At 34.5% G+C, this 9585-nt stretch overlaps 1 protein-coding gene across 9 annotated transcripts in view; it reads right to left on the bottom strand.

Moving 5' to 3' along the window:
- Positions 1–9585, bottom strand: part of sdk (sidekick cell adhesion molecule) — a 41999-nt gene that overhangs the window by 22713 nt on the left and 9701 nt on the right. The window contains exons 1-4 of one of the 9 annotated variants that reach the window (XM_087411119.1): positions 9053–9564; positions 6964–8096; positions 4823–5505; positions 4482–4764 (exon numbers count right to left, since the gene is read on the bottom strand). The exons of 4 other annotated variants lie outside the window; for them this stretch is intronic. The gene's annotated coding sequence lies outside the window, so the exon portion shown is untranslated. Of the gene's footprint in view, positions 1–4481; positions 5506–6963; positions 8097–9052; positions 9565–9585 lie in introns of those variants that run through there. 4 more of the 9 variants (XM_087411120.1, XM_087411118.1, XM_087411122.1 and 1 more) reach the window with 4 other exon arrangements.

Raw genomic sequence — 9585 nt, 5'->3', positions numbered from 1 at the left:
TTCTGATATGGTTAAATCCATAATTAAATTATAATTTTTAGTTGCTTAATCAAAACTCTGATCGATATACTCGTAAGTCCAGTTTCCATCAATGTAAGATTAATTTTAATCTCGGTTTATTTTACAGTGTATTATTTTTTTCTAATTTTTAGAAAGAATTCTATAAATATGCAAACAACAAAATAGATATAATTATATATAATTATAAGAAATATAGATTAAAATAAATATTTGTTTTTGGTATTTATGTATACATGCTTATGTATACATGCGTATACTCGTATCTTTCATAATTATGTTATAATTACATTATGTTATTTCAATGCGTAACTTTCGCAAGGAATTTCTTAGTTCGATAATTGAAGTGCGACGAAAAAAAGAAAACGTTTAAAGTCCGCGTTGTATGGGAACAAGCAATTTTGTGGGTGCACTTCCCACGGATTCCGAACGGATGCCCAGATAATACATAACGACCTCAGTGGGGGCGAGGTACCGCAAAACGTTGCGCATTGCGTCTTACTGCACGCAGCTAGCTATATTGCAGTTGTCGGGGTGCATGACTCCCTTCTCACTGCAGTCTGCAGGTGGCCAACCAACCTCAGGTTTTTGGGTCGTGCCACTTTGCGGATTTTCCGGTGTCAGGGATTCTTAAGAGGATTTTATCGATAAATTTCTCTCCTTCACATTTTCCAATTGTATGGTTCTATTTTTTGATCAGATACGCTAGAAATAAAGGATATATCTCTATGTAAATTTTTTTATTTCATTCAGTAAAATTATAATAAAATAAAATAATGTAATTTATATAGCGACATTTCTCATTAATACTAACAAAAATCTATATTCTCTACGATTATTTTTAAACAAAGTTTCTCTACAATTTTTTAAATTTTGGTTTTTAGTATAAAAAATATGAAACTCTTTTTTTTACTTTTATAAAAAACCGTAGAATTATGAAAAATGTTACTGAAAATCATTATTTCTTTCATATTAATAGTATGCCGTGCTAGCAAAAAAAGTGGGATCTGTGAAGTTAGCATGACATTCTGTTAGGACCATCACACACAAAATGACATAAGTTGCATAAAGCTGGACTAATGAGCATCTGACATAAAAACCTCATATCAATTTACATAAGACGCTTATTTGTCCAGCAGCTTTATAGCTGTAATTATGCAGCTTATGTCATTTTGTGTGAGATGGCCATTAATATAAAAAAATTGACACATAATATACACATAAAATACAATATTATATTTTGTGTATATATATATCTCAAATACATATATTATATTTTGTGTATATATATATATATCATTTAAAACAAAAAAAATATTTACGGTATATTTAAGTAATAAAATCTGAGTAATCTTTATATTTTGATTCTACAGTACAAAATAAAAAATTCGATTACGAACATTCTTATTAAAATCAATCTTGTATAAAACGGTACTAGAATTACTCCGGATCTACAATAGATTTTTAAGCCTTAAGTCATAAGGAATGGACGAATCAATTATTCTCCTCGCATTCGACTGTAGTTGGTTAATTTCGTACGACTTAAGGCTTAAAACTGCACTTATTGTAGATCCGGACTTAAGCTTGCGTGTTTCTTCGAGCGATCAATAAAAAAAAAATGCAGGTATAGAAATGCATTTTTCGCTGCCAATTAAAGTGCAATTCTTGAATTATTTCAGGTATTATTAGACCGAAGTTTCATTAAAATACATCAACAACGACAGCAGATGCGATCAGTCGTTTTAAGTGATGTAACATGCGATGGATTTTTCTTGTAACTTTCCAGATACAATGAATATCCGGTATCCCAGGCAGAAATTGCATAGCGTTATTTCTTGCCAAGTTTGAAATTAACTTTCCTAAATAAAAACGTCTACATATTTCAGTAAAATTTATAGCACTTCATTTTTTAAAATTTTCTATAACTGATAGAGTTTCTCTCTCAAGAATCACTGTCTTTATTTCACGTTTCATTCCGTAAGGAATTCTAAAATTCCCAATGTGTTTCAGAAAGAGTTTGATTAAATATGAAAAATAAAGAATACACGGAGTGTCAACATTATGTTTTCGTTATTAAAGTTAATAGCAACATTCTCATTTCAACATTCTCAATCAAAGTCGTTTTGAATCATGGTCTTTTTCGATGAAGACACCATCTAAAATTATCTCTTAAGCCATTATCATAAATTGCCGAGAAAATGTCAAATTCATTTTTTAACGTAAAAATTAGGAAAGTATTTTCATCCTCATCTTAGTTTTAATATTTCGAAATAATTAATAAAACTCTAATTCATGTTTCTTTAATTTCAGGACACTTTATTCAGTCTGTTTGTCGCTCACCAGACATTCGGTATAACGCGTTTGAATTCGATTGCGAAGCAACTAACACATGAAAAGTCAATGGGTAGTTCAGACACGTTACCGAGGATATTTGGCTACTAGCCAAAAAACTGAGAAATGAAACGAGCAAGTTTCACGGTCGAGATTGGAATCTAGAATGTAGACACTTATTAAGAGAAGAGGCCGTGACCCCGTAGAGAGTTAACCTCGCGTGAATTTTCCACTATATTCTTATATAATTTAAAAAAATAAAAATAGAAATGACATTTTACAGGACCACATAATATTTGAGATATTTTCAAAGGGTAATTTTCGAGGGAATAACTGCGAATCACTGCCAAACCATCATTGTTCGCACGCGATATTTACGAAATCTTCATCGCCATTGTTCGCGGTGGTCGGGAAATTGGGACAATCGTAGCCTCTGAGTGCGCAGCAGCGGTTTCTTCGCATTGCGTGGAAACATTTACGGTTTCACGACGTGAGAAGAATCGCGCGAGATCCTGATCTCGCCCTTACGCTCGCGAAAGCGGCGCTTTGACCGATGCGTTGCATCGCGCAGCGTCTCGACTGTCTCGAGATTTAGTAGAACGTTGGCGGGGAAAATATTTTCGTTTACGTCGAGACGTTTATTTATCCCAAAGGCGCGGGAATACCACCTGCGAAGGTCTGTTGTTCACATAAACACGTCCCGTGTTGATTTGTACATGTCCCATTTCTCTTTTCTACCCCTTTATTCTTTTTAAATTATTTTAGATTTTTCCTAGCACTTTTATGCTCCTTTGTTTATATTTTATCTTATAAATGACATAATTTAAAGTGCGTTTGTTTTTTTATACTTACATATTGTGAATTTCATTCTATCTTTATCGCTTATATTTCATGCGGGAAGAAGAACAAAGCTTGCAGCGAGCTTAAAAACGCATTCCTAATAAACGCAATTATTTCTTTTAATATTCTTTTTCTTTAATTTCTAATAGATATAACGCCTTATTTTCTGCGTGTGTTTATAGGCATTATATTTGCATATTACACTTGTAAATTATCATATCAACTTTTATGCAGGCAATAATTTATTATTATTATGTTTAACGATCCAATGAACAATGATGAGTCAGAGCTTAGAGAAGAAAGGTGTTTTTTTTTTTAGGGTTTGTCTAGAAATAACCACCCGCCGGTGATGAAGTGCACTTACTTTAAAGTGCAATCAGGAGTGCAAGCGAGGCACATATGGTAGAAAAGCTCGGGTATGTAAGCTTACACGAAATCGTTGCCACGTGTTGTTATCCATGGTCGCACGTTCGAAGCTCGTAAAAAAGGCAAGAATTGAGTTGGTTCGAGCATGTTACGCTCCATTGAGCGTAAACAATCCACGTCCGGAACGCGGTTGACTTGAACGAACTATCTAAGGGATCTTCTTCCCTAATCCGTGAATTTTTCAACCACGGAGAAATATATATCGATCGTTGGATCAGTTGCCTACTTTAATCCCGGAAGCATAACTTCCCTTCTCATTGAATAATAAGATGGTAAGGTAATGACGGAAATGAATTTAAAAACTAAACTCTGTCGCGAGTACAAGAATTTTTCTGTCTTATACATGAAGAAAGTAAACAGATGAAAAGAAAATATAGGTATGTGATAAAATGATACTGAATAATCCGATATTCATAATCTATTCTTATTTTAAGGAATAATTTTTCATTTTTTTAATGTTAGATTGAATCTGATAATAATGTAAAAGTTATATTTTTCTAACTATGATTAATAACTAAACTGATTAGTAGATTGTAGTGGTAACTTTTAAAGTAGTAACTTCTAAAATGATTTTATAGTGATAAAATTATCACTACAAAATCATCAATTTAATTAACTGTAGTTAAAAAATACTACTTTCACATTATCATTATCAAGATAAACGAGATCAAGTCTAAATCACAAGTTAATCAGAAAATAAAAAACGGGACCTAAGATTATCTTAAGTAATGTCTTAAGAGATGCTAAGACTCTATGATTGATTTATAACAGTTTAAGATTACAACTTAAGATGATCTTAAATATAATAACCAACTATGAATACCAGCTGATGTCTATTTTTTCATAAATGCACATATTTCATTTACTTGTCCGCGCGCTTCCCTTCCTCGCATCCACGTCGTCGATTATGGCACATCCCCTCTACGGTGATTAATAGCTGAAGATGCATCGTTGCGAGAAATTGCAAGTCGCTCGTATGCGAAGTATCGCCCCGTCCTGTTATCGCAACGGTGCCGGCCGAGCGTTTAAAAACCGCATGTTCAACGAGGCATAAGTCCGAATTAGCACACAGCCACATGCAGATTCCCACCGAAGATACGTTCCCATAGGCGAACTCCGTTGTCTATCTCTATCGCGCATCCCGTTGTCCTGCAAAACCCTTCATAATTACGAGTTCTCCATAAACCTTTCTTCTCTTCATACTCACTCATTCCTAATTATCTTCCTCTTTCAACATTTTAAATTCACATTTATATCATTTATATCATTTATCATTATTATCATTAACGCTTTCATTATTTTCTGCCTTTCCATCTTGTATCTTTTTATACTTAGAAAACCCAAGAGCATTAACGATCGTATCCAAACGTAATTGCAGGTTCTTAAACGGTATTTCGTTTGTTCCTAAGTTTTCGAGAAACTCTTCCGGGTTAAAGGAAGAAAAACTGTTGTCCGAGGGTCTCTTGGGATAGAAGGAAAGTTTAAGGAACACCGTCCAAGAGGTTCTTCCACGCGTTAACACGCGCTTCGGTTCACGAGGTTCAAATTAGCGCCGCAAAGTGCATTCGACGCGCCACACCGTAAAGTTTTCGGGGTCCCGTCCCCGATGCGGATGCACTCCCCACCTCCAGGATTTTGTTATGCTCGCGCGAGTGCACCGGGCAGGAGGATGCTCCTGTTTCGAAGTTCAGTGAACAATCTGGGATGAAATGAACGGGGACAGCTGTCGGATGTACCATGTGCGCCATGTATACGTAAGTCGGGAACCTGTGCAAGTTGCCTGCTGCAACACGGATGCAAGGACGCTTCTCTCAAGGGGGGTCCTTTAACGCGTCCGATTACACGCGCAAGGCACATCAATATCCCCTGCCTTATCCCTTTTCTGTCGTTCTGCAGAAAGAAAAAAATATTGTATAAAACTTTTTACTGCAGGGGTTTAAATTAATCCAAGGCTTGACTGTGTTCAGCAGAAAAAACTTTGCGACTATTATAAGCTTCATTAATATGATTGGTTCTTGCTTTAATGTTTCATTGGATCCAAAAATCACATTGAAAAAATTTCTGGTTGAAAATGGACGAATCAGAATTTTCTAGTTAAATTTATTAGAATTCTAGTTAAGATACCTGAAATTCTGGTTGATATAATATTTCTGGGAAAATCTATTAGAATTCTTATTTTTTACTAGAATAATTATATCCATCAGAATTTTAGTTATTTCAACTAAAATTCTAGTAGACTTAACCAGAAAATTCTGATTCGTCTATTCCACAAGAATTACTGTTTAATTCAATCAGATCAATTTTCTCAGTGCAATCATATTGAAGAATCTTACAGTTGCAAAGTTGCTTTTTCTGCTAAACGCAGCTATTGATTAAACGAGAAGTACTATGAGTTCGTCAATCACAAACAATTTTGCTGGAAAAAACAATTTTACTTGCATCTAAAAATTTAGCTATAAATACAAATCTGAAAAGTAAGTTTTGTTGGATTGTCGAAGTATGTAGGATACTCAAACTGATTAGAATATCAAAATTTTTTGTAATATTATTCATCATGTTCGAGCTTTCTACATAATTATTTTGACGGTTCAGCAAAATTATTTTCAGATCTGTATTTACCTAAATTTTTAAATACTTTAGTAAAATTGTTCTTTGTGCAGAAATTAAAGTAAAGCATGTTTTTACGTCATTAATCGACCTCGGATCGATTCAAACCTGCTGCAATTGAAAATGTTAATGTCTAATCTATAATAACCGTAAGCCATAAAAATTGACCAACCATAGTATAATGTGAGGAAAACAATCGATTAACTTTTACGACTTACAGCTATTATAAGTTGCGTTCAGCAGAATATTTATTTTGCAACTGTTGGAAGTTTTCTTCGCACTGCGCTGATTGGATTAGACCTAGAAAAATAATCCTATCTCAGCGAAGAAAACTTCCAACAATTGCAAAATAAACATTCTGCTAAAAATACCCATAATATAGACACGATAGTTTCAATCATTTCTCAGCAGAAGAACGACAGAGTTATATATACATATACACATTTATTGAAAAACACAGAGGGCTCTTCAATAAATAGTAAACAGTGTAGAATTTCCATTTATTTGCTTAGTTAGCGAGGTGGATGTAAACCGTACTAAACAGAATCCAGCGGTTGTGGAACGCGATGCATACTTGAAAAACGATCCATGACCCGGCTTCGTGACTTTATTTCTGGCCGTGCGTAGCCGTGCGTGCAGCACGCGTATAGCCAGACGGTCACGCGGCGACCGTAAGTCGTGTTATACGAGAGAGGGTCTCCGGGCGGCCTATTTTACGGCCTTGAAGAAATCTTGCCTTACCTCGTCACCGTGACTGGGTGCTGCGTGAACGTATCGTGTGAAGAACAAAAGCACATCTACGAAGTGCAAACGACATCACGCCATGTGCATTCTTTTTCTTTTCTTACATCACACTGTACGACGTCCAAGGCTAATATTCCTCGTTCGTTAAAGTCGCAACATCAAGAAATTCTTGGTATTTGTACATGTTTGATGAAGTAGCTACGAAAAAGAGATTGCAAAGATGTGATAAGTAAAGAATAATCTGATTCTCCTAACATCATTTCTATATGTTTGATTATCCACAATTATAATTAAAATAAATCTTAAAAAATAGATATTAATTGAAAATCGATGGAGAAATATTCTATAAATAAGCGAAAAAAGCCATATTCGGTCAAAATGACTTCTTATGTCTAATAATATTTGATATTGTGAATTTGCTTGAACCGGAAGTTCACATAATAAAATTATTATCAAGATCCTCTTTGACCGAATATGGTCTTCTTTGCTCATTTAAGAAGAATATATAAAGAAAAAAAGAAAAAGAATATATATCTACGTGTAACGAGCGTTCTTGTTGTACAAGATTTAACGTGATTCATACTCTAATACTTTAACTATTTTCGCAAATATGTATGTATGCGTAAGTTAGAGGAAAAAACTTCGTAATACTGAAGATAGAATTTGAGGCAGAAACGTTTATTTTATTGTTAATCTATTGAAATATAAAATTCTAGCTTTGAACATTTTGCGTTATGGTGTATGCCTTTGTATTATTTGCTGTTTTAAGAATATATAAATTGACAAGAGATTCGGAATTACTGAAAGAACTTCAGATTAGGTCAAGTTACTTATCCCGAGGAGCGCGCAGTTTCTCACAGTCCTTTCCTTCACGTGATGTCCTTCGTCTTCTGCCCGTCTTCCTCCCTTGCTCTTATTGCGGATCTTGTTCTCGCCGCGAAGGAAACTTGTCTTGTGAAAGACGTACAAATCGCTCGAAGGTACGCCAGCGATCGCGCGAACGATTTAACGTATCCACGCTAATTCCTCTCGCGCAAAACAGGAAACCGCGGTCAGGTGGTAGAACAGATGGAAATTGAGAGGAGAAAGAAGTTGAGCGAGTCTCAGGATACACTCGATGTATCCAAGTACTACACAATTTAAATAATAATGAATTCCATCCATTTGCATTACGTAGATTAAGGCATAACAGCTATTCCATATGAAATTAGAAAAATTAAATGTTATATATTAGGTGTTGGAATTAATTCGTAGCGTTTTACAAGTGATGGGAAGTACTTTCATTAATGTATTTTTTAATGCTCATGTGAAATAAATAACATTCTTTCATTAAAAACGCTACGAATTAATTCCAACACCTAATATAAAATTTTATGTATAAAAGCATATAAATATTTTAAATGTTTACACTGAGAAAAATTTGGTTTGGTTGGATTAAAGTAGTAATTCTGGTGGAAAACGGACAAATCAGAATTTTCTGGTTAAATCTATTAGAATTCTAATTGAGATAATTAGAATTCTGATTGATATAATTATTCTGGTAAAAATAAGAATGCTAGTAAATATTTTACCAGAAATATTACTTCAAACAGAATTCTGGTTATCTTAGACTAGAATTCTAATAAACTTTAACTAGAAAACTTCTAATTCGTCCATTTTCAACCAGAAATTTTTTCAGTGTTAAATATCTAAATGATAAACATTTTTTAATGATTAAATAATAATCACATTATTTTTACAGAATATATATGTTATTTCATTGTCAAAGTTGATTTTATATATTATGCCACTACCTCTCTAAATTCTTTGAAGTGAATCTCATTCCAAGAATGAAATCGCATTCCAAAGAATTTAGAAAGGCATTTATATACTTTATATTTATTCGATATCTTCTTTCATTAAAGTAATAAAAGTTTTTACACTATAATTTCGCATCTTTAATCGCGTTGTATTTCCTTTATTCCTTATTTTTGCTTTATCGTAGTGTTTTGTATATAGCCTTTAATGTGTACTAATCCAGTGTGAATGACCGAATTCATCAATAAGCTCTTCGTTTATTATCTTAAGAGATTTCCTACTTATTCACCTTATAAACATCCTTCATTTTGTCCGCTCGTGGCTCAGAACGAAACGGAAAGGAATGAAGTCACTCGATAGAGAATTCGCTTACGTAAATCGCGGAAACATCAAGAAACTCCTGATTTTCATTTCACGAAGGTGCGCATCGCGCGCAAGAGTCATCCAAGCTGCAATTGTAAATTGCGCCTCGGTGAGAGTGACGCAACACTCAATGATTAATCTCGAAGAATGCAGCGTGTCGCGGAATAGACAATCCGTGTTACGTTACGCCGTCTCAAATGTCTTTTCGCACTCGCGCTCAGGTGAGCGAGAATTTCCGTTACCGATAAGGACCTTGAAGTGAGTTGTGCAAGCTGCAAATTGACTCGAAATAACCAGCGTGTGCAACGTGCGCGTCGCTCCGTTCACCGATATTTTCACTTTTCATCGCGATTCCACCGCATGGTCAGCGGCGGAACAAAGGAAATATAGCGGAGGAAATATATAGCGGACACGCGAGCAAAAAGAGAACAGGAGAAAAGAAGAGGTACGTGGGAGATG

This window comes from Acromyrmex echinatior, chromosome 11, assembly GCF_024713525.1.
Source record: "Acromyrmex echinatior isolate Ae372 chromosome 11, ASM2471352v2, whole genome shotgun sequence".
Lineage (NCBI taxonomy): Eukaryota > Metazoa > Arthropoda > Insecta > Hymenoptera > Formicidae > Acromyrmex > Acromyrmex echinatior.
This window is presented reverse-complemented; position numbering and strand designations above follow the sequence as displayed.